We start from the raw sequence: 25,379 nt of genomic DNA, 5'->3' as shown, positions 1-25,379 counted from the left end.
ACGCACAACGGCCCACAGACACTGAGCCATCTCCCGAGGAGCAGTGTGTCTGTACCAGGGTCCAGACATATGCCCACGAACAGGCTGTCTGCCCCTCTCTAAGTAGGACTAATTATGACTAAGCTGTGAGATAAATGCCACTGCGATGTGCGATAAATACGCTGGCTCATGAGTCATGGAAGAGGGACACAGTTTAGGGGCACAAATTCAGGGAAGCATAATAGAGCTATGGAAAACACTCCTCTACTGTCCTAACTTCAACTTCAGGTATGCACTGAATGTTGATCTCACTACTAATACTGTCTAAAAGCATCACAATCCAGTTCAGCAAATGTAAAATGGCCTGCGGGCTGAAAAGGTTGTGTTTACTTGACAGCTGTGTCAGACAGGTTAATTATATAAATGTTTTACCTGCTTCATGATGAATATATAAATAGTAGGCCCATCCACATGACACAAAACACTAGCACGAAGGTCAGTATCTTGCTCTTGAACAGCCATGATAAGGTTCATCATAAAATTAAAAATAGATACATCAGATGATTAGGGCATCTTCACAACACCATGATCTAAATTTCTCCTGGACCCCTCATTAACAATCTATGAAGTGAGATTCAACAGCAGTTTTCTCACGGCCTCGTCTTAGTCACAGCTTGTGTATTTTTAGTTTTGGGTTGACCGTATGTGTGTGAATAGGGCTGGCACTCTGCGCTGGCTGCCTAATTAATTTTATTTGGAGGAGCTTTCACGGTATCTCCAGTTTTTGATGATCCCTACAGTATGATCGCTTAATGAGTGCTCTCCCTAGATGTGGGTGGCTACTTGGCAAAAACAAAGCTGCTGACCAAGTTGTGGAAAAGGGAGATTTGTGTCTCATACACAGCAGGGGCTGCAGTCTCGTGGGTGTTCAGCACTTTTGAACAGAAGGAGGCCGCTCACTGCTATCTGGTGGTGAAGACATATTTTATTTTGACACGAGGCTCTGCTGTGCTATAAACTGGCATTCTCAGTATTGTAAAGTGCTTGGTAAAAGTAAGATATTTTATAGAACATTAAATGATTCGTTTCTCTGCCTCACAGAGTTTCAAACCCATGTTCCCAATGTGCTTTCTAAAGCAGGGAGGCAGACTCTTGCAAATGAGACTATCTTCCGATCTTCCGCCTGGCGCGACAATAGTGTTGGTCAAGGCAAAGTTGGTATCTTGCACACAAACAGTGCGCCAATCAAGGTTGCCAGGTTTCAGCAGCCAATCCCGCCCAAAAATATTGGGGAAAAAATGCCCAAAATCCACGGACTTACGTGGCAAGAATTTTTCTATGTTTACTAGTATTCTGAGCAATGTGCTCCTGCTATGATGAGAAACTGCCCCTTTCTCCCTCTCTCTTTAATAAAGTTGCTTTTAGAGGTTTAGTCATTAGTGATTTTTATAAAGAAATAAGCTAAAAAGGCTTAAAACGTCGTCCAACTCTGTGGACCTGGCTCCCAGTGCTTTCATCGGAAGCCTGGGGGCGTCGCTTAGGAGAAAAAGTGGGGTAGACTGAGGCGTGGTGTGCTTCCTCTTCGTTCTCTTCTTTATATTAACAGCACAGCCTCGCATAAAACGACAAGCTACAAACTAATTCTCCGACTGTAAGTTAAAGCAGTACTAAGTAACGTGTTTACCTTAATAAATCCTTTTCGTAGTCCCTGTGGGGGTAATACAAGTGTTAATGGGATGATTGGAGGGTCTTTCATCTCTCCCTGGTGTCTCTGACCAGAAAACCATGTTTGCAACTTGACTGCCACCGGTGCGGAAAAAGCAATACACACTAATGGAATCACGAAGAAGAAGCTAACATGCTAACGGGCAAAGCTAACTGCGGGCTAACGTCACTTTAAACAGTATTTACAGCCAGGTTTGAGTGAAAAAAAATATTTCCATTGTATAATTGGATGCACAGTAACCCTCTCTCCCTTCGCCTTTCCTGTCAGTGTAGTATTTACTCTCCAAGACAATTAATAAGTTAAAAAATCGTAACTTGCTACTACACCTGCAGTTGCGCTTATGGCCTCTAGGGGGAAGAGTTACTTAGTACTGCTTTAAATACTATCCATGTCCTGTGAGAGATCGATGGTCCCGTAGAAAGGTGGCCAGTCTTGGGACCACTGCAGTACGGTGATTACCATAGGTGTCTTTCCAGCCCACTTACTGGTATGAAGCTGAAGATTGCACATAGCGCCACCTATTTGAGCTAAAGCCTAGTCTATAGCCAAGATCTGCTCCATTGAGTCTCAAGGGACTAACTTTTATAAATGTATTTATGCATGATTAAAATAAAATAAAAAGATTTTCAGCTGTGGTGACTCTGAAGATATCACAAAATTATTCTTTCTACATTTTTTGGGTCCAACCTTTCTGAGAGAAGGACTGTGATTATAATTCATGCAAAATATAGATTCAGTTCATAATGCACACTTAAACATTTCAACCGCAACAGCAGAGTGGTGACTTAAATATAAACTTCTAATTCATTCAAGTCGCACAAACATTTCAGAACATACAGCATTTGTAAAGGTCAGACCCCATAGAGGCAGGAGAGACTTTTGTTGTTTACAAATGATGTATTTCTAAATAACTGCACTCTTCGCAGTTTGCAAATTCCAAGCACAACTTTCATACATCTTCTGCGTTGTTCTAACTGTTGGAAATTGGTTACATTTCTCTGAGGAAACATTCAAACTTTTTCAAAACATCTAAAAAGTTGTACATTTTCATGAACAAATTGATTCCGATTTGAAGACCCTGAAACAGACTTTTCCCCTCCTGACAGCTCGGCATTCATCTTTATAAGACAGTTTAATGTTTCCCTTTGAATCCACTCTTTTTCTGAATGCTCTCATCCCCAGTGTCCTGGCAGCCCTGATTATGTTTTCCAGAGACAAGACTTAGCAAAGGCTTAGAAAGTCAAACTCTTCTAATACTCCTCTGAAATCTGGGCTTTCGGTCTGCAGGATGAGCCAGCCTCACTTGTGCATCCCAGAGCGCATGAATCTATATTCCTGCTCTTAGGACTTCAAACAGCTCACTGCGGAGCTCGTCCTAAAAAGTTGAGCCTCTGCAACTACAAGGTGTGCATTTCATCTCATTGCACCAAGAGTTTCCTCTAACAGTTCAGAACCGAGCAGCAGAGCGCCATAAAGTGCTTCCCTAATTCTCACAGCTCGGCCTGGATTGAGGTCGCACTTGGGGTTATAGTCAGTAGATGCATCTCTACGAGTGTCTTTGCCACGTAGACGCTTATTCTAAAAAAGGATATTTTAAGTATGACATTATTGACGGTTATTTTTAGATGTAATTTTCTTGCTGTCATGCTGAGCCAGTTCTCCCTAGCATTTCATTAAACACTTTGAAAGTGGATCTTTTTCTGAAGAGGGAAAGTCATTTTGAATTTAAAGATGTTTTTTTAAAAAGAGACATCGGCAATCCATGCATGAGACATGAGTGCTATTTAAAGCAACATTTTTATCACATGCGTCTTCCCATGAATCCTTACGGTTATATCGACATGATGTTTTTGCTTACAGGTAAGTGCAGTTTAACCCAGCATGTGTTAGTGTTCCAGTTATTCAGGTAAGTGCAGTTTAACCCAGCATGTATTAGTGTTCTAGTCATTCAGTGCAGTAATGTGACTTGGAAGAGTAGTGTTAGTGAAATTACTTATTTCCTGGTGAGCTTAATGAAAAGTAGCACCCGTCTTGCCTGGAGCAAATGTGCCTTCATAAAAGCCACCAACCTTTAGATGTCAATCAATCCTGTATTTAGGCCACGGATCAGTGAGTGGCGGCTGGCGTCAGACCCCCCGGGGGCTCGCCAGGCTCCATTTTGGTAGAGTGAATGAACCCGTGGGGGGCTTTTGGCCAATGGGCCAACAGGAATGCCTGTCATAAGTGATGCTGTCATAAGAGTGGCGGCAATTGTTGCATTGCACTGTCAATAATGTATGAGCAGTCCTCAGAGCCTGACTGCAGCTATTTTCAGAGTCGTCGGCCAAAGACGCCTCATTCATGTTTACTACATGGCTGTTCATACTGTCCGGCCTGCAGGCACACGCACTGCCTCTGTCAGATACTTGTTCTTTATGCCTTCCAGCTGGGAGAGATCACATTCAGTGTCATAACTCTGAAACTGAGCAAACGTCTCTCGATTTTAAATTAGCAAGACAATACTTTATTGCTCCCTGATAAGTTTTATTTGCACTGGACGCCCTATTTCTACCAGCTGATTTGCAGGGGGTATTAGGTAGCAGGTCAGAGTATTATATTATGGAGTGCCATCTAATTCTCTGTACAGGGGTGGTCATTTATGTTTCATTATTCACTTGCAGCTTATTCAGTTCATCCCAATGACTTTGTTAACAGGAAATCCAAATTACCTTGTACTTTCCCTCCCCCGTCATCGGGAACATTTTCCCTTGCATATATAAGCTGTGATAAAAGTATTTGGCAAATCCCATACCACAGTTTCTCACCTTACACAGTGACAGCACGGTGTTTAAACAGGGGTGATCATCGAAGGTAATCTATTTGGTTTAAGTTGAGGCCAATCCATCCATCCTGAGGACTTATCTTTGAGCGTTTATCATGACACATTGCCATTAGCTCCCTATGAAAGACACTATCTTATCTCCAGTCTAGGTTTTAGCCTTGTGCTTGCAGCTTCCTGAATGAGGGTACATATAATAGGTTGTGGCTGTGCAGATAAGCATGTGCAGTAGACAATATACTGATCGGCACTGGATGCATTTGCAGGGGAAGGAAGTGCCCTCTCATATGTGCATCTGAATACAGTGCCCTGGCTCCTTCAGCTGACTCATCTTAAATCTGCCCCGCCAGTAATTGCTGTATCCCTGGTGCAGCAGTTGGTGTGTACAAAGTGGGCACATCATCAAAACACTGTCCTCTCGTATCGACGCCTTGTAGTGGTACTGTGGAGTTAGCATTAGGGAGTACTGAAAATCCTCCTTTTCATTGGCGTGAGAGTTCGTTTCACACAAAAAGATGTTGACGACTCTTGAGATGTTAATTATTCGAACCACAATAGATAAAAGAGGGAAGGGGGGGGGAGTGTGTTGTAGCCATGTTGTTCTGGCTTCCTGGTTTGCACATTGTCCCCAGCTGTGTTGCTTTCAGCCGGGCATATGGATAAACAGATGTACGCTGTAACATGGTCCCTCATGGGCAGACTGCGCGAGTGAGCAGGGGCCGTGAAGAACTTACTGAGCGTCTACTGAGCCCAGCATGGGACATTAGACAAGCTCTTCAAAGATTTCCCCAATTTAGTGTTGGTAAATGTCCAATAGGTACATGTTGACAAATTCGGGTGCCAGTTCTCCAGCTGTTTCTTGGTAGCTCACATTTCTGGTACATTTCTTTAGATGTATTTTCTTTTTGTTCTGAGCATTTTGAACAGAATCTACAAACCAATTAGTTCAATGAAGTATTTTTAATTCTTGTCTTCAAAGTATAAGTATCCCTCTAATAGTTTTCTTATGTGAAAGTAACATTGGAGACCTTTGATATAGTCACTTTTTGGTGCTTTTGTTTACGGCTTAAAGTTATGAACAGGCTTTGTTTTCCCTAACCGGTATTTAGAAAAAAGCAGCAACTGAAAATAAATGAAGTTGGCAAATGTAGAAACATCTGGAAGAAGAAGAAGTGATTATTTTTGTTTGAACACAGTCCCCATCCATTTTTGTAACAGGTCCTATTTCATCACGGCATGAATGAAAATGAGATCAGATGATCAGTAGACAAATATATACTTTAATAAGACATAAACTCATTTGCTTTTGATCATCGTAACAAGACGTGCATTATAAGCTAACCTTGTCGCACAACTAAAAACGCTCACAGCATGAATTTTCCCTGCTGTCGGCGTCCTGTTCTACATCCAGTTCACGTCCTGCAGTCAAACTTAAAAAGCAGAAAAGTCTTCTCCCATTTCCCCCGCCCTTCTCCCATCTTGGCTGTGCTTTCTTGCTCCGCTCTAAGATCCCAGAAGTCAGAAGTTTGGATCGATGCGCACCCACTGCCAGCTTCACAGACGCGGAGACATGAGCCCTGGCACCTGCGGGCACAGGAAACAGTTAGACGGATCAGTGCGCGCAGTATGTCCATTTACCACGCTACTGTTTCTCCACACTATCTCTGAATGGGGATTCCTTCTCAAACACGGCCAAGGAGACCATTGAGACATAAGTACTTGGCTTGGTTATTGTAATCGCTTCCTGTTAGAAGTCCACCTTGGTTGGCCTCTGCTTTCTCTCTCTCTTTGCACTGTACTCGATTACGCTCGCCCCTCCCGTAGCTGCGGCGTCCTGACTGAGCTGGCTGGCTTCCTCAGCGGCTCATTTTACAGCCTGGCCTACTGATGCAGCACAGTCAGCTTCCTCCTCGCTGGCTTCTCCAGACCCATTAAACATTCATTGGATAGGGCCATAAGATACGTCGCCATAACCTCAGCCGCTCTACTCTAAATTCAGCTCATAGACGCTTCAGCTTCCCATCAGAACCTGAGATTGTGTGGGAGTGGACGGCCTACAAAAGCGCGGATTGACTGACACTTAACAATGTATTTTTGTAAAGCATTGTCATCAAGTCTGGAAAGATCATATTAACAGTTCAGTCTCTGTATTGAGCTGCAATATTGGACCGTATCCTCACACGAGCTTGTTTGGCCAAGAATAATGTGTTTACATCTTACTAAAAAAGAAAAAGAAAAAAGAAAGGAAGTACTTCTCAGGGCTGCACAATATATCACCTTGTTATCGCAATATTAGGTGACGCAGTATCTGTATTGTAAGAAACCACAAAATGTAACAAAATCTGTGAAGTCACTGAGATTTACACCCCCTTTGTGAACCTGCATACCTGTGTTCCCCGAGTGCATTTTTTTTTGGTGAGTCGATACATCAACAAATCACAAGTCATGAGAGTGAAACGTCATACATCAATCAGCTTAACCCTGACCCTGCCCGAGCCACTAACCTTAAGGATAGTGTGCTGGTGCCTAATCTTAATACATCGATGTCCCCCCACTTCGGGGAAAATACAGTAGGAACATAAGGCTGACCCTTGTGAACATAGCCAAAGACAAAACCCAATGTAAATTGATAAAAATGTGCAAGTTTTTAGTCGTGATTTTTCCAAGTTAGTTCTAATGTAGCTTTGTTTTTGTCCTGATTGTGTATTTTTCTTGTCTTGTTTTGACCAATTTAATGGAAAAACATTACAATTTTCTGCCATCTGCCACAGATGGAAAAACAAACAAATTACTCACAATTTTTGTAATATACTGTTTAAATGGTATTGTGATGACATCATGGCAATATTCAATACAGTACAAATATTGCGTGCAGCCCAGTTTCTCCTCAAATTGATCTCATCGACTTTAATAGCCAGTTCTGCATGGTGGTTCGACTCACGTATATTGCATTCAGTTAGACAAATTTCTTGTTTGGGGGAAAAAATGGAAAACCCTGATAAAAATCACAGAGATAGATGTTTTGTTTCTACAGTAAGTGGCTGAGGACATTGCCAGCCTGCATCATTGTTTGAAGAGTAGAATGATGCAAAAATGTAAAAACACATATTTGCAGGTACAGGTGTGTGAGTGGGAGGGACGAGGAGGGAAGTGGCGTATGAAAGAGATTAGGGCTGCACAATATATCACGAAAAACATCGTATCGCGATATTAGCTGATGCAATATCCGTATCGCGAGAAGCCACAATATATCGCAACATCACCATAGCCTTCATCTGACTGAGATCGACCCATTTTTTTTGCAAGTCATGTGTAAAAGTTCAGTGTAACATTTACTAGCCTTGTTAAATTCTACCCTTGTTTTGGTCCTGATGGGGTGTTTTTTAAGTCTTCTTTTGGCACAATTTGCTGAAAAAATGGAACATATCGTGTTTAATGAAATATCGCATCAATACCGTTGTCCCGATATAGCACAGCAGTATCGCATATCGCAAGTCACTTCAATATCGTGCAGCCCTAAAAGAGATGCACTTTATGAATTGTGTAGTTGTCCTTGCCTGTTTTGTCTGTAATGTACTGCTGTGTGTTTTGGCTTTTGTGTTTAATGTTTTGTATGTTCTTGTCTAGTTTTTTACCTCATTGGACTGCGGATGGAAATTAGCCACTAGTTGTCTGTTCATTAATATGCACTGTCCCATTCAAATAAATTAATAAATGAAATGAAAAATGGCAAATAAGCTAATAGACCTCAGCAGTTCCACCCACCTCTGGCCATGGGTATTCTTGTCATACATTTTTACAAAAATAAAAGGAAAATATTAAAGGAACAGGCCACAGTTTTTCCATATTGAAATATGTTCTTACCTGAACTTAGATGAGTTGATACGTACCTGTCTGGTCTTTGTGCGTGCCTGTGAAAGAGCGTGGTAACTTCCAACTTCACCCCCGTTTGGAGCTATAGGAATATGCTGGGAGAGGCCAAATGCTATCAACATCTTTGGTCGTTTTGTGTGACTGAACGCACGCGCAAAGACCAGAAAAGTTCTTAAAAGCACGACGCCCACTAATCAGCTATGTGCTAACTACCGGCCATACCGGCTCTAAACAATTTGCTGAAAGAGTCTCAAGTGTAGTTTATTTCACAGTTCTACATTTTGGAAGGGAACAGTCATGTGTGCAAATTTTGAATCCCCTGGACACTTGGACAGCTCTGGCTCTACAGTTTCTATATAGCGCTCTATATAGGGACCAGACGCTGGGGTGGTTTGGACACAGCCATTGCATTGTTAGCAGCAGCAACATCTCCAATGCCCTTTATATGACTCTCCGGCAGCCGGCTTTTTCTCCACGCCTGGTTTGAAGGTGTCAAGTAACAACTTAGCACACTGCTGACATTAGCTGCTCTCTCCCGGCTTTAAGAGTACTGATTATTATTCTCCTTATGTCGACACGCTTCAATTACAAACAAGAAATTGGGATTGCAGCCATGTAGCCGCTCGAGCCGCCTGTCAGGCATCGCGCTGCTGTCTAAAGAAGAGGCTCGGCAGAAAAGGGGAGAATCACATTGTAGAGAGCAGGTAGTGCACGGTGGACATGAGGTGAGCGGGGAATAGCTGTCATGTAAAAATAGAGACATATTAGTGGGAGCTGCCATGGCGTCTCCTCTCGCATCAGCTGAAAGTTGCTTACGGGGAACATTGCGCTTTGACAGAAGGGTTCAGGCCTCATCGCATCTTTCATACTCTTTACCCAATCACTGCATTATGTCCCGCACAATAACACCACCACTTACTGTTTTGCGAGATTTCTGTTGTAGAATTTCCAGCTTAGCACACTCACTGTGACCTTGACAGAGGATAGACATTGCGGAGGCTGCTTTTTGTTTAGACAGACCGTGTCATAAATCACGCTCCAGCTCAGATACGTAAATAGGGGGGCATCCAGAAGTAAAAGGAGGGCGGTGTTCTGCAAAATCGACTTCTTAGAGCTTTTAAGCGTGTTTCAGTGTCAGTGTTATAATCTCATCAAAACATACCAGGAGCTAAGTTTTGAACCACTCGAGATTGTTTGAGTTATCTTTAAATCTTCCTCAGTGACTCTTTATTGGACAGTGTTAACTATAATGTGTTCTCAAGTAGCCGATGTCGAATTTTTGATCAAGGATAACGTTTCGGCATAGCCTTCATCAGATCATTCTTTTTTAATTTTTGAACCACAGTGTAGCTTCCTGATTGAAGGGGCACCACCCACTCTTTGGAGAAGATCTAAGCCACCTGGGCTGGTCCACTCCACACACATTGTGGTTCAAAAATGAAAAAAGAAAGATCTGATGAAGGCTATGCCGAAACGTTATCCTTGATTAAAAATTGGACATCGGCTACTTGAGTGTGCGATGCTGTTTTTTTTATTTATGAAGATTTTCCTCAACATCTGCACCTCTGAGAGTGCTTCTGGTGGGTGTCGCTTCTATTTTGTCAACTATAATGTGTTGTCATCATTTTTGCGTATAGCGGCTTTCACAGTCATAGTCACAAAGCACTTTGCATGAGACAAATTGACATTCACTCCATACACAGTGGTGGTAAGCTACGTGTGTCGCTTCAGTTTCCCCTGGGGGAGACAGAAAGAAATGCTGCACACATCTGCACCAACGGTCCCTCAGACGACCATGCATTCACGCACACACATCATTCATCCTGGCCTATTGTACATGTTTTAAGTGGTAGGGGAAACCGGAGTACCCGGAGGAAACCTACACAGACACGGGGAGAACAGCAAACTCCACACCGAAAATCCCTGTCCAGGTGGGAATCAGACCCAGGACCTTCTATCTGTGAAGCACAAGTGCTAAACCACTGTGCTACCATGCTGCCCGACTTGCTGTTTAAAATTAGGCTAACACTGAATTAAAAGTTGTTTATGAGACTATAATGTTCGTCGACTAATATATGACTCAATAATAATGAAAAGAAGAGACCAAAACGTCCAATGACAGCTTGAAAGAGCCTCATATCATCTAAATTCACTGCTAAAGGAACAGGTCTGGACTTTGATCACATAGAAAACAAACAACAAACATGAGGCAAATGACCTTGATTAAATATGATTTTAATGAATACTTAAAATTTAAAGTTGACTAAATTAATCTTAGATTTTGTCGACTAAATTTACATGCAATTTTAGTGAACTAAAACTAGACTAAATTTAAAGAGAATTATTTGCCTAAATCTTCGACACTACAACTAAACTAATTTAAAATTTGTTGTCAAAATGAACACTGCTTTTGGCTGCAGCAGTAGCTAATACAATGCTCCTCCTTTTTACCCTGAGCTCCTCCCACGGCCCCACCAGGAAATGCTTTCTTGATCTCTGGCAACACATATCCCTCTACCACAGAGCACCGACAGCCCAAACATCCGCCGCAGATTATTTAAAAACACTCCAACACTGCCTTTCACAGACATTGTCACAAAGCCCTTTACATGAGACAATTTTACATTCACCCCTCACGGTGATGTTCAGTTTCCTCTGGGGGAGACTGACAGATGTGCTGTCGCGACTGCACACATCTGCGCCAACGGTTCCTCTGACCACCATGCATTCACACACACACACAGCAACATCCACTACCTTGTTTAACCAGGAGGAATGGCTAAGGGAGAATTCAAATATATTATTTAAACAGCATTTTCTAACCAACAAAGTGTTAGATAGGATAAGATGTGTTTGAAATCATCCTGGGCCTGACAAAATTTGCACCTTGAACTGTCCAATCGCTTAAAGCCTGCAAGCCAAAACAGCCTTTACTAAAATAGATAAACAAATGTATAAATTTTGCCAGACGTGGGAGTTTTCCAGTGTGTCTCACAAACACAATGACTGAACAGACTAATGGCTGAGTGACACATACTCACAATAATGCCCGTGATCAAACACTCGGCAGCTATATTCTACTTCAGAGTTGGCATGAGAACGCGCTGGATGTAAACTGTAGTAGGTGTGGGCGACGATGTAGCAGAAGAGAAAAATCACTTTGAACTTTGAAAATTGCTGTATGTGGCTGCTACTTTCTGATGGCTAACGACAGAAAAACTTAAAGGAATATTTGAGTGTCTATAAGTGTCTTGAAACATCGCAACAACAATCTCTCCACATTGAAAGACCAATTTTGTCTCTGAAGGCTAAAGTATAGTCGTATAGTGGAAAGAGCTTTCTAACTGTGACAAGAGAGGCCATTTACGGCTACGTCCAATAAAAATAATTGTATATTTTGTAGATATAGTTAAGCCTTCTTCAGTCAAAGCTACCATGTAATATTGCACTGTTTGTGAGCGCCGTGCTGTTCCAGTAATCATTGTCTTTTGTTTTGTTCATGCGTGCTGTAATAATGTGGAACAAAAGGCTGGGAAATTACAAGCTCTGTAAATGTGTGCCGTGTGGATGACAAAGGAATGTTAATGGTGTTAATGGAAGAATAGCTTTACATAAGGCGGGCTGTTATTAAATACTATTGGTTGATACTGGGCATCCTCTGTACTGGAATGGGTACAGCTTGCAGTAATTGATGCACACGCTTCTAGAAATATCGAAAGACTTTTGTTTTTTTAAATCATGTTTACAATTCAATTGCTATAGTCACATTGCCCGGCCATGCTCACAACGGCACAGGCCAGGCTAAAGAAATAATTGCATCAGTTTGGGTTCATTAACTTGTTGCCGCTACAACATCCATCACTGCAGTAATTGCAGAACGTGAGCTTATTTGCTTTGTTAATTGCAGGTGGGTGTATTTTTAACTGTGTGCAGTGCAGCTTATATTTCCTTTAAGAAACAGTGCTTGGTGCAACCTGGAGAAGACCTTGGCAGCTATAAACGCTATTTCAGTAAGTTTTGGCTTAAGTTCCCCCTAAGCTTTGCGTCATCCTCCAAGTAATGTGTGGTGTTATATTTGTAGACAATTGGCAACGATGATGAAAGAAAAAGTCTTATTTTATCATTCTTAATTAACCCCCACCTGAACCGAGCACATTTTCTCCGGTTTGGGTTTACCCAAATCTAAAAGCTTCTTGAACAAAGTGTCAAAATAGCGACAAAAATTAGTGCCAATTAGGTCTAAGCTTTCAAATGAGGCGTTACACTGGCCTATAGGCTGTGACCTTATGGTTTTGGGCAAAGCTGAACTGGAGAAAATGCACTTGGTGCGGGGGTTAAAGCATAAAGTAACTTATGCTCCTAGAGGCCATAAGTGCCACTGCAGGGGTCGTAGCATGCTACAGTTTTTTACTCATTAATTGTCCGTGAGAGTAAATACTACGCTGACAGAAAAGATAAAGGGAGAGAGGGATATTGTACATACAATTACACAATGGAGATTTTTTTCGCTCAAACTTCAATGTAAATACTGTTTAAGAGGCGCTAGCCTGCAGTTAGCTTTGACCGTTAGCTTGTTAGCTCCTTCTTCATGATTCCAGTAGTGTGTATTGAGGCCTCTGACCCATAGGCAGGAAAGCTGCAATTGTGGTTTTCTGGCCAGAGACACAGGGGGAAGATGAAAGACCCCTCCCCCAATCATCCCATTAACACCTGTATTACCCCAGAGTGACTACGGAAAGGATTTATTAAAGTAAACAAGTACAACACGTACATACCCCTGATTGAGCAACACTGGGCTACATTTAGTAAAATATGTAATTGCACATTTGTGAAGCTGTAATTCACATCAGGGTTTTGTCCCCACAGACAAATCATGAAACAAAACAAAAATACAAAGTGCTCAGGAAGATGATTTCAAGTAGTAAGTTGTTTTGTCTTTAGTGTTTGGGGAATAGAGAAAATCCAAGGCACTCGTCCTACATCGAAATCCTCTATTTACATCTTCTACAAAGCCTTTATTGTTACGTGCTAATGAGTTTTTAAAGCATTGCTGGATTCTTTCACGCGTATCGGTGACTACAAGCCTTTCTCAAGAGGGTGCACATCATGACCTGTTCCAGCTTTAATACTAAGCGAGTGTTTCCTCCCGGCCGGCGTTTGGTTTGCACACACGCTGTAGTCCTGACAGGAGAGCCCCACTTTCACATTAGAGTTTAATGCTGTAGCCAAATGTCTGTCATGCTCGTCTCTCTCCTGTTTTTTGGAGCGGTTCCAAAAGGTTTGACCTCCCCATCGCAGTGTTAAACGAGGTGTAATGACAGAATTGAGTTTGTTGAGGTTGTTGTGTGCGCCTTTCCACGGAAACACAAACAGCAAACGGTAGCTCCAAAAGTATGTGAGAAATGATAGTATTGATGTTTCCATGTCCTGTCGAAGCTCATCATCAAACATTTTCTTGGAGTACTACCACAAAAATATCAAGCTAAGGGCTGAAAGAATTTGTTAAACCATGATATAATATAGGACAATTTGGTAGACAGGTATTATCTGGATGAATCTGCTTGTTTAGTTTTCACTAACATGCAGCGCAAATACAGTTTCGGATAAAACACACAGCAACATTACTGTATACCAAAAGTAACAATAGCAAAAGCAGCAATGATTCCCAAACCTTTTGTTCTCCAGTGATGTATAGTTCGAAAGCCAGATGAAGGCACTCACCACAGTAACAAGTTAAATGTGCATAAATAAAAGAGAAACTATCCCCACAGGGACAAAAAAAAGTGGCTGTAGAAAACACTGTTGTGACTTTGAAGATTGTAGCTGTTCATAATTTGATATCAAGGATGTTCTTTGTTGAAGGAAAAAGAAAAAAATGGCAGTCACGTCTACTGGGTCAAAGTGTCAAGGAGATGCCATTAGGAGAGCAGCTCGCTGCAAGTAATGCTGTTTCTGAGGTTAACCTACACTGGTAATTTAAAACCACTCAAAGTAAAAGGCAGCTAGGATGAGATGACACAATACAGGGTGTTGTTTTACTTAGCTCATTGTATATCTAAGTTATGTTCATGTCACTGACAGAGTGGTTTTGTTACAGTTTTATCATTAGCTGCGCTCCACCATTGGGGGCCGCCGTTACTATCTTCATCTTGCATTAAAACCCGTTGCTCTCTGGGGGTCTCTGACTTTACAAGTTGTTACCAATTACCACTTTGAGCGTTCCTCCAAGAGAGAGGTGGGAAATTTACCAGTTACCAGTTGCCTGGAACGCACCATTAGTCTAAGGAAAATGTATGCTAACAGACACAAACATGGCAGATCTCCATGGTAACAGTTGATTTTCCCGAACTCGGTAATAGCAATGGATGGAAGAGAAAAAACATTAAAAACTCTTAAAAACAACCATCAATATTTCTGAAACTCAATGGAGAGTTTTTGTATTGACCTTTATTTAACCAGGATAGTCCCACTGAGATTAAGAATCTTTTTTTCAGGGGAGTCCTGGTCCCAGAGGGGAACCTATTGTACATGTTTTAGTTGTAGGGGAAACCGGAGTACCCAGAGGAAACCTACATTGGGAGAACATGCAAGCTCCACACAGAAAGGCGCCGTCCTGGTGGGAATTGAACCCGGGACCTTCTAGCTGTGAAGCACGAGCACTAACCACTGCACTACTTATTTCTCAGACTCATTAGCCAAAAATGCCGCACCTACTGCTTAAAAAGTAAATTTTACTTAAGTCACTACTTCGGGGTTAGCGTAGCTCCTGCGCCGTTAGCTTTTATCTCCGCTAACCCGGATGTACCGATTTTGGTAAATAGTACTTTTATAGCAGTAGGTTCAGCATTATTGGCTGATGGGCCTGATAAATAAGTATGTTCAGTAACTCTCTGTTCAGTTTCAGAAATATTGATTGTGGTATTAAAGAGTTTTTTGTAGTTTCTCGCACATCTCAGGACCCGGAAGTAGAGCTGTGACGTCACCATTTAACAAACGTATAGAATCTAATTTGCAATATGTAAGATTGCAACAATGCAAAGACAGCAGTTATTTAGGCATGACAGTATTCTTGTAGTTATCCTGTCTTCACGGGGTCGTCTTATTACGCTGAACCTGGAGTTTAGATCTTCACAACATGTTCTGAAAATGCACATAATTGTTGTAAAAGTCTAGCAGTTCATATTCTTGTCTTCTCTCAAAAAAGTGTTGTACCTAATTCAAAAATCAATGTTACAGAAATGAAACAGGGACATGACTTTTAAGACTCTTGTGCGCCTTTAAAATTACAGCTCATTGAACTGAAATGTTTCTCCCCTGGATAAAGCGGAAGAAAATGGAGGATTGGATGAACTGAAATTCTAAATCTAATCACAACTGCATTATTTGTTAGATTTCTTTCCCCCTATTATTAAATCATGCATCCTCACAAGCTTCAGCACATGCGCTAAATTAGGTCACGGGGAGGACAGGATTAATTGACGAAATACTCAGTGGACATGTTGTGACAGTAACGCTCTGTGAAAGCCTGCTGTCTTGGGTCTTTGTTTAAAAGGCAGTGACAGAAACCAGACGGTGAACCCGCCCAGGTGGTGGCGGCTGCTCGTCTAACAGCAGATGGAATATAAATACTACGTTAATACAGTATTCAAGGGGTTTAACTTGAGATTGAGAGATATATGGTGTTTTCTGCATGTTTTCTGCATCGCCCTTGCTCGCTAAAGTGTTATCCAATATTACAACGGGAAATCCTACACACTAATATGCCTTGCTCTGCTTGGCTACACATTGATGAACGGTGGATCAGACGCCACCCCAACAATCCTTTGAATTCCTAATGATAAGCTGTAGCTATGGCAGACCGAGAGCAGAGGGCCAGAATTTAGGTCATGTCTTCGAGCCTCTGGTGGAGCATCAGTCTTTGATGGTTCGGACGAGCTGACGAACAAGTTGCATGTAGTGTCTTTATTGTATGGATTCCCCGCTCCTTCTAGATCTGTGATATTGCCGCCTTTAATGTATCACATGGGAATTGGCGCTCATACTGACCCCTCTTTACGCTTTGGGGTTTGCTTGCGGTGTGTGTGCTGCAGACGTTAAAATGCTGAATCAATATCGTTCAACAATCAGTAGTTTTAATTCGTTGTGTGATGTGATACTGTCTTGTGGTTCAATGGAACGATAAGGACTTTAATCTTCTTTGGACTACTGATGAAGAGCTTTTTCTTTGCAAGGATCCTGTATAATGATGTAATTTACTGGTAACACAAAGTTATAATCTCGCAATGTGGTCTATTACAGTTGTAAATGACAACTTTTAATTGGCTTATCCATAATACAGACACTTGATTTATATTTTATGCTATTCTTTCAGTAATTATATACTTATGCGTATCTGTAAAGCCCAGTGTTTCTCACAGCCGTCCCTTCTGTCAAATATTAATAATCCTTTGCTTTAAATCGTTCTAGTCTGAGTGGAAGAGTGATGGGACTTGGTCTTTTAGTCTTATAACAGAGAAGAGAGATACGCTTTGAACACAAACACAAATTAACATTCAAAGTGTAGTGGCCAATGGCTCTATATGTAATGCATCTCACATACCTTTGGATTAGTGGACTCGCTGGCCGGGCCGATGATTAATGCCTCCATTAATTTCGCAGGGTTTTTGTTCCCTGAGAGCCACAGCATGATTTCAACTTTGGGGTATGAGACTCTGAGCACGTGTTTCATGAATGATACAAGAGCATGCAAAAGAACATTTACATAAGCCTGGTGCAGGTTTTGTGGATCTATGAGGATAAAATTAATGTATTTTATGAGAAGAGTCAGGTCCAACTGTTAGGTCCAGGTTGCCAGGTTGAATGAGAGTGTGTTTGAGTGTGGGACAAGGGATGCAAATTAGCCAAATTAGGGACTTTACATGCATGAGTCCCATGTATGTTCATTAACATGCACAGTCCCATCCAAATAAATGAATAAAAAAGCATAAGGGATAATGGGTCGTGCTTTTGGTTTGCATTGCAGCCATTTCAACCTGGATAGACTCAAACAGAGACAAAAGCAGCAATTAGAAAAATGCATTGACACATATATATTTACTGATCTGCAATAGACAATTTTTGGCGACCGGCAATAGACAATAGACATCGATGTATGGATTAGGTAGTATGAGTGGGTAGGTTTGCCTGAGGAATGTCTCGTTGTATGGGAGGCTGGTGGATGTAGCAGCAGTGTGAAGCCGTGGTTAGAAGAGGCGGTGAAGGGGCGGAGGCGGGTTCCAGCACAGCTAGGGAGCTTCACCAGTGTGACTCTGTGCAGATAGGCTGAGGTGTTGGTGTGACCCTCGCAGACTCTGCTGGAGGTAGGTGATGCTGACATTAGTCTTCCACGTTGATTTGGAAATGGGTAGCAAACCTAAACACTCCTCCGAATCCACTCTGGATGACGTCAAGAGGATTAGGTTTCACTGTGGTCTTCACAGTCCCCTGACCTGAAGAGTATTGAAAATCTGTGGATAGGCCTCAAAAGACCAGTGCTTGCAAGACAGCCCCAGAAATCTCTCAGAACTGGACAACTTTTGAAAGGAAGAATGGGCAACAATCCCTCAAACTAGAATTGAAAGGCTCTTGGCTGCCATAAGGCGTTGACAAGCTGTCATTTAAAAAAAAAAAAAAAAGATTTATTTTTGTCTCCACTTGTGACAGCGACCGGTCACTGGTGAAGAAGTAGCCAGCACAGACTTCTTTACTGAAATAGTGTGCTCTTGTGCATCATGCTCCTATTGTTTATTTGTTAGGTCTCACTGAATTTAATGCAGAGTTACATTTGTCACCCACGTGTAAATATAGATATGAATCATGTATCCTGACACTGAGCCTGTTGGTTTTGTCGTCTAATTCTGTGTCACCAGGTATTTCTGTTCTATGACTAGACAATCCATGGTAGGGCCTCAAGCAAGAATAATTTCAGTTTTAACAACAAAATAATCTGTCTTCTTTGGGATTTCCTGACCTGTATTTTAGGCCTTGACAAATGTGTTCCTAAATGTATGTGTTTCTTGAATTGGTTTAGCAGTTTAGAGCACTGTGTGAACGGAATCTTGGCTTATAACAAAAAGCCTAATCAAAGTTTCATTATTTGTTAAAAAATGTGATGTTTTTCCAAAATGGTGCAGCCCTTGCATGTAATTACATGCTTGCTAAATCCTTGTTCTAGTGCAGGCCTGTTATGACTGTAGGGCTTTGGGGGAGAAACACTGAAAGGCGCATGGATCAGTGGCTGGTGACCAGGAACGGCTGGTTTTCAGCTTGACTGACCATGACAGCTCTCAGATATATCGGATTCTCCCCAGAAGGTAACCACACATCTGCTAACACGTGGTTGCTATTGGAAACTAGAGCAATTAAAAATAAAATGAACAAAGAAAAAGAGAATTAAAAATGACATACAGTGCTTTCATGTGGATCATGTGGGGCGGCATGGTAGTACAGAGGTTAGCGCTGTAGAAGGTCCCGGGTTCGATTCCCACCTGGACGGGGCCTTTCTGTGTGGAGTTTGCATGTTCTCCCCATGTCTGTCTGGTTTCCCCTACCACTTAAAACATGTACAATAGGCCAGGATGAATGATGTGTGTGTGCGTGAATGAAGTGTGGTGGTCAGATGTGTGCAGTCGCGACAGCGCCTCTGTCAGTCTCCCCCAGGGGAAACTGAAGCTACACATGTAGCTTACCACCACCGAGTGTGGAGTGAATGTAAAATTGTCTCATGTAAAGCGCTTCGTGACCGTGTCTGTAAAAGGCGCTATACAAATAAAGCTTCTCTTCTTCCTCTGGAACTTGAGAAAATGCTTTTCCCAGTTGAAACATTCATGTGAAAGAGTCAAAAGTCAAAACTAGCTGCTCAACTTCCCCTCCTGTCTGCTAAAATCAGCTGATTTTTTAATTTATCCAATCAGTGATTTATCTAATTAACTAATCTGCTGATTGGAACATCTGCCTTTTGGTTAAACGTTACTACTTTTATGAGTTTCCTGGTCGCTTTTTTAAACCAGGAAAGTCCCATTGAGAGTAAAAACCTCTTTTTCAAGGGAGCCCCGGCCAAGCGGCAGAAATGCCTGACATTGATAGTGATGATTCATTCATTCTGAAAGACAAGTGCAGTAGGACAAGCTACAGATAAACTAATGTGATACAGTTTAGAAAACCAATAGGAATGCATTTAGCTTTTGACAGCAACAAATCAGCAACAGTTTGCTCTATTAAACACTATGGGTTTAACGGTTGCTCACGTGCACACACGATAGTGTGTACTAAAGCAGAGGAAAAAGCCAGTGCAGTTGATATTTGCGTGTCTAATAAACAACCTGCGTCCCACGTCCCTTTAAAGTCCTTAATCCTTCCGATTACAAAATCTGCAGGGTCTGTGCACAACACAAGCTGTATGTCTGCTGTTCACCTGCCGCTCATCCCTGGACATCTCCAAAGTCTGTGTGCGTGGATCGATTTTCTCTGCTTTTGAGGAGTCTATGATGAAAACCTCAAAATCTTTGGACAAACATTCAGCAGCGATGATCACTCATGGTTTTCCATCCCAGTTATGCCCGTGGCTTTTAACTGCACCAAAACGAGCAGGTACACAATTCAATAATTGAGTGCAACACATACAAATCACAGGCAGTATAGGCTAGTTCTTTAAAGCCTAGAGAATTGACTTGCTATAATTATTATAACTTTAATTAAAGTAATAATTGTTGATTGTGGACATCTGTCATTTATCCATTATAACTTTGTAAATGTTCCCTCAAAGACGTCAGGAAAAAAAGCAGCTGCAGTTTTGCACATCCACTACTCATGCATTAAACTCATTTGCATATCACATTTACGACACTAATAATACGCTCAGTTTCTAATACTAAATCAGGTGCAGCACGCCCACAAAATAGCACTTGCTCATTTTAAGTACTACTCGCAGTTTAGCTCCTGGCTTAGTAAGTGAGGCCTATATGTGGTATTACAGCTTCTATTTGGTTGCATCAAAAACCCCACTTAAAAAAAAAACGAGATAAAAGACAATAACGTCACACCAAGACAAGCACCCAAATACCACATGGACGCACCGTGGCTTCAGAAAGTATCTATACCTCTATTTAATCTAAAACTGATCCTGTTCAAAGTGTTATTCTTACAGAGGCTGTACCTCCCTGTATCAAGGATGAATAGAATTTTATCAAAGCTTTCAGGGATTTCCCCCAAAGCCTTCAAAAAAAGACATAAGCCATTATTTTTAACAAGGCGGGAATATATTATTGTATGTTTTGCTTTGTTTGACACTAATATTTTTCTTTTTATCAGTAACATACTGCTAGATCTAGGAAGACGAGGGCTGAAAACTTTCTGAGCGCAGTGTAAATTGCACATCTTGACAAAATGAGAAGCATATGACTCGCGCAGTGGTGTCACCTGGTCCGGCGGAGGAAACAGTTGGAGATAGTGAGCGTAATTAGTTTTCACTTGTGTGTTATTTGAGCACAACTGATTCCACTAACCTCCGGCACTCAGAGATGATCAATGATTTATGGCTGTTCCCGAGTGGACACACCTGCTGAGAGAGTGGGCGGCTTCATTCACAAGTTCGCCATCGATACTTCCCCGCATCCATTCATTACCTTCAATGAAACAGCGCTCGGTAAATAAAAACAGGATGGCCATGTTGGACCTCTTGGGAAATCTCCAGTTTTCTCCCTGGGTTTCTCTCCCAGAGCTCCTGAATGCACACCGTTGTTATTCAGAAACATTTTCCTGGAGTAGACCTGGAAGACCGTTCTTTTAAATGGCTTCATTAGATCGCAGCAGTGAGCTTCAGGACTATGTGCCGTCCGTGTTATGGGCTTATGTAGGTAAATGCTTGGGTCTATTGCTGTTTCTTGATTAGCTACAGTAAAGCGTAAAGAGTAAATTCCATAAACCAGGGGTGTTCATAGAAATAAATGCCTAGAAAGTGTCATACACATGTTCAAGCACAGTGCAACGAAAGGCAGTTCAGCATCTAAGTGCAAAGTGACCAAGTCCTTTACAGCCTTTACCATTATGCCTTTCTTTGCACTTCTTGTTTTAGCTCTGCTCAAGCTAAATGTGGTATTTTGTGCAGCAAACAAAACTATGCATTACTTATTACGTACCTATTATGTTGCATACTCTTATGTTAAACTATTCCACAGCTTCATGTTAGGTGTAGCTTGTCCATTTACACTTGGTCAAAGTTTAATTTTTGAAATGGTGAGACAAATACAGTAGGTGTTGGATTAACATATTTGGAATCAATACCAGGTCCACATATGTGAAACGGTGGTGCATTATTTTGCGATAACGATATTATTATTATTATTATTATTTTACCAAACCATTTCAAAACGACATGTTCCATTCAAATTAAACTCAAATCGCAAGTTTTTCAGCAAAGAAGTCATCAAAAGAACACAAAATCAGGATCAAAACAAGGGTAAAATGCAATGGCCGCTGGCTGCTCTGCTTTGCGATGACAACACTAGAGGCCGCCATTGCTGTAGTACCTCCATATAGCCGCTAGTCTCCCATCTACAGCTAGATATTCCTCCTCCGATAACGCTGGGTTAGTTACAATTAAAGAGACCAGGCTGGTTTTCGTAAGAAGATTTTTTTAAATCTCGTACTGATGAGGGCTGGACTGTTAGCATTGGAGCAGCGCGAGCTACACGTCACACAAGGGCGGAGTCTAAAGTGAAGATGCCGCCCTTATGCCCTTTTTAGGAACATGCTTCGTCAGAGCTGGGGAGGAGGAGTCTGTAAATCAGCCATGAACAGGGAGGAGTAAGCAGGAGCTGTCTATTTATATATACAGTATGGTAAAATGTAACTAAATGTTCTACTAAATTGTCAATCTCAGTCACATAAAGAGTTTAGTGATGTTGCGATTTATTGTAGCTTCTTGTGTTACAGATATTGCAACACCTAATATTGTAATACGATAATTTTATGGCGATATATTGTGCAGTCTTATAATCCAGTATGGCATTGGTTCCATTTCTTCTAAGAAATGTGAGCAGCTGTCTTGTCACTGTGTGTTAAATAAATGTAATTGCATTAAAGGCACAGGGAGTCCACCTGTATGTTAAGAGTGTTTGAGGCACGATGTTGCACACACTTGTTACAATACTCCAGTGACTGTCGTAATCACCCTCCCTCTCTCTTCCGCCTTCGCCGATACTCTTGATAATGTGTGTCTGTGCTGTGAACGCACCTCAGTGGCTTTACCTTGCGCCGGTGGCCTCCCCTGAGTCTTTGATTGTAAATGAGCTAAAGCCCATTTGGGGAGGAGGATGAGCACATCGCCTCTGAAAATATCTCCCTCTCTCTCTCTTCGCTCCATCTCGTCTGCATAAACACAGAAGTAATACCTTCCAAGGGGCCTGTTTTTCTGCGATCTGCGATGATGTCACCAGCGGCCAATCAACACGTAGCGCTCCTCGAGGTACCGCGTTGCGTGGCTCGTGTGTGTGCAGAGCGGGGGGATGGGGTGGGGGGTGGCGGGGAGTCACCAAAGGGAGAAACTCACACTCGGTTATTAACACGTGTCACATGAGAAATCCCTTATTGATTTGAGGTTTTTCACAATTTGAAGGCAATATATCTGTTATTGCATTTATAACCTGCTAACAGATTAGACCTACCTACACATGTTCTGATATGCATGTGATTCTTGTGTGACTTGGTTGTCTCATTTGGATTGGTAAAGTGTGTACTTGTTTGTGTATCTGTATAAACACACTTAATTCTCAGAAAAATCGCAATGAAATATTTTTTCCATAATGGCTCAACCCTCGAGAGGATTCCTGACACAGGCTCCATCCACATTTGCATTAAGATGCTTAGAGGCTGGATTTAGAGGAACCCTTACTCCCCTGTTTGTTGATTACACTGTTAATCGGAGTATTTTAATTCCATCAGCCTGGCAATTACCATTAGACCTAATTACCAGATAAGCATCTTCTGTTTAGTTCAAACGCAAGATCCAGACAATTAGTTTGTGACCTCGCTTCAAGGTTACTGTAGTGAAAATGTGTAACTTCGTTAGCGGCGCTGCACGTCCTGAAGGAATTTCAATGCTGTAATGATGGGCACTGCTATGAAAACTCATTGTTATACCATGGTCTGGGTGAAAACTCGGTTCTGATTGGCTGGAGGGTGTCCGTTAAAAAATTATAAAAGTAATTTTGGCATATTTTCAAGTATTGTTTGCTTATTACTTGTAAAATACCCGCGCAGGTGTCGGTGGTTAGCACATAGCTGATTAGCCGGCGTCGTGCCATTAAACTCTTAAAGGGGCTGGATGCAAGTTCGCCATTTTATATTCACTACTGCCACCTCAGGCCATATTTGTAACTGCACCTTCTATATTAAGCTCGTGCATGACGGCACTTCAGACCCGAAGTGACACCTTTTTCAGTGACAGTGCAGGATTTTAGAGGCAGTTGTGGTGAACAGGTCTGGTCTCATTCTACACATTAGGACATGGTTGGAACATGTAGGGGGAGGAAAATACTTAGTTTTAACATGTTTAAACTCCCTATAGTCCCTTTAATAATTGACCGACACATGACCAGGAGTGGGTGGGACTGTGGAGCTCTATATCACTCCACTGCAGGTGTTTCCATAGGAACGATAAACAATTGAGCTGGAACTAGTTTCAGGTAAAACTGATTAAAAAGTGAAGTAACTCCTGCCCAATGAACAGTTTTAGTTCACAGGACCATGATATAAGCGGGATAATGCACTCCGAGGTGTCCATTATCAGAATAACTGGACTCCGTGCCTCCAGCTCGTCCAGTTATTTCTGATAATGGACACCTCGTCGTGCATTATCCCTTACATATTTAATTGTGTTGGAACTGAACATTTAAAGCTAAAGAATACAAATCTATTACTTGTGATTTGTATTTAAACGCAACAAACAAACTGGGGCCTGTTTATTGTTTCTTCAAATTGATCCAATATTGCAATATGGAGAACACAAACTTAAATCAGCTGTGTTCCATGTTTAGAGGTAAATAAGCGTTTTCTCATGTGCAAAAGTGGATCAGGAGCATTTGTGCATTTTTCCCTCGTTTACAAATTTGTGGCCGCACCTTACTGCACATTTCTAACACGTCCAAGAGCATTTAGTTGTACGTGTAAAAATCTCACTAACGCTGGTAATTGTCCCTGTGTGTTTCTCTACCAGCCTTCACAACTTGATGCATGGCCCTTTACTGTTCCCTTAATGAGACGAAGGCAGTCAGTAGGCCATTGTGTCAGTGCAGGAGGAATGTGCAGACTGCCAGTTCCCTCACAGACAAACCGCACAGGGACGAGCAGTGAGTACATCTGATTAGCTGCTATCGACTGGTAAAATGCTACCACACCAGGTTTCCGCTCATAAAGCCCAGCTACATAGTAATTAGCCTGCAATCGATAAGGGGCGTCCCCGGTTTCAGCAGAAAGGGCCCCATCAATGAATGAGTGAGTGAGTTATTTCTCAAAAGCATTAGAGGAGTTGTTGGTCTTTACAGTTACGCTGACCTCCTTTTGAGTTTTTATCTGCCGACATACAGTACAGACAAGTGAGATGAAAAAGATTCTGTCAAGATGAATCACGTTCACGTCGCTCACAAGCGTCGTTAATCTTTCCACCACCAGCCCATTGGCCTTGGCAGTGTATTGAATTTGCCACTAGCGATCTTTGCCAGTCTGAGTGATGGAAGCTGTAGCTTAGCACATGTTCATCTTATCACACACAAACACTCACCTACTCTCATTCTGTAGAGCTTTTTACTTGTTTTTTTCTAATCAGAACCATCTCAAATGGCAGTCCTGTTAAACTATTGGAATTAGCTTAGCAGTACAAGCTGTTTTTATTATTATATGATCGCAGTGAAGTGATAAAATTGTTGTCAAATATCAATTTGGGTTGAG

At 41.8% G+C, this 25,379-nt stretch overlaps 1 protein-coding gene across 6 annotated transcripts in view; it reads left to right on the top strand.

Moving 5' to 3' along the window:
• igsf9bb (immunoglobulin superfamily, member 9Bb) overlaps positions 1 to 25,379 on the top strand; it is an 82,222-nt gene that overhangs the window by 2,602 nt on the left and 54,241 nt on the right. The gene's annotated exons all lie outside the window — the stretch shown is intronic.

This window comes from Gobius niger (genome assembly GCF_951799975.1).
Source record: "Gobius niger genome assembly, chromosome: 11".
NCBI lineage: Eukaryota > Metazoa > Chordata > Actinopteri > Gobiiformes > Gobiidae > Gobius > Gobius niger.
This window is presented reverse-complemented; position numbering and strand designations above follow the sequence as displayed.